This window comes from Haliotis rufescens, unplaced genomic scaffold (genome assembly GCF_023055435.1).
Source record: "Haliotis rufescens isolate VD_foot unplaced genomic scaffold, xgHalRufe1.0.p SCAF_6, whole genome shotgun sequence".
Lineage (NCBI taxonomy): Eukaryota > Metazoa > Mollusca > Gastropoda > Lepetellida > Haliotidae > Haliotis > Haliotis rufescens.
In genome coordinates this window covers 39,345,419-39,346,047 of record NW_025964334.1, presented here as the reverse complement: position 1 = coordinate 39,346,047, position 629 = coordinate 39,345,419, and positions in this window count along the sequence as shown.

Genomic DNA, 629 nt, shown 5'->3' with positions numbered 1-629 from the left:
GTGTTTTTGTTTCTAACTAAAGAAGTATCGTCATTATCGGCATCAACATCAACATGATTTCTCCTCCCTGGGGGGTCCTCGCTATGCCTAAGAAGGAACTATGGTCTTGTTGATTAAAGCATTGTCATCCATCTTCATCTCGACCTCGACCTCGTCCTTGCTTATTGAAATGCCCTATCTGTTATCACGGGTTTGTCCTTCAACCCGGCAATTGACGTCTTTGGCGACCTTGTTCAGTTTTGTCCTCATGATCATGGAGTCAATATTAACCAAAGCGCGACATTGCGACAATGCGACAACCCGACATTTTTCAGTTATTTCACAGCGTGTCAGCGTGTCGGAGGAAATCCCTTAGTGATGTATGTGTATGGTGCTTGGATTTGAACACGCGATCTTAGTTTTCTGGTACGTCTAGGACACAGCGAACTGCGCCGTCTAAAACGACAGGGCCAACCGTGTGTCATTTGAAAAAAGACCTGAATTAAATTAAAAAGAAATGCAAAGTGTTTGTTTTTTGACATGGTACACATGTTACTCCGAAGAATTCCAAGTCAAATTAACCTGAAGAATATGCGTTGGCTGTTTCTGTGATAAGGTTTGCATCCACGTAACCAATCTGAGAGGGGATG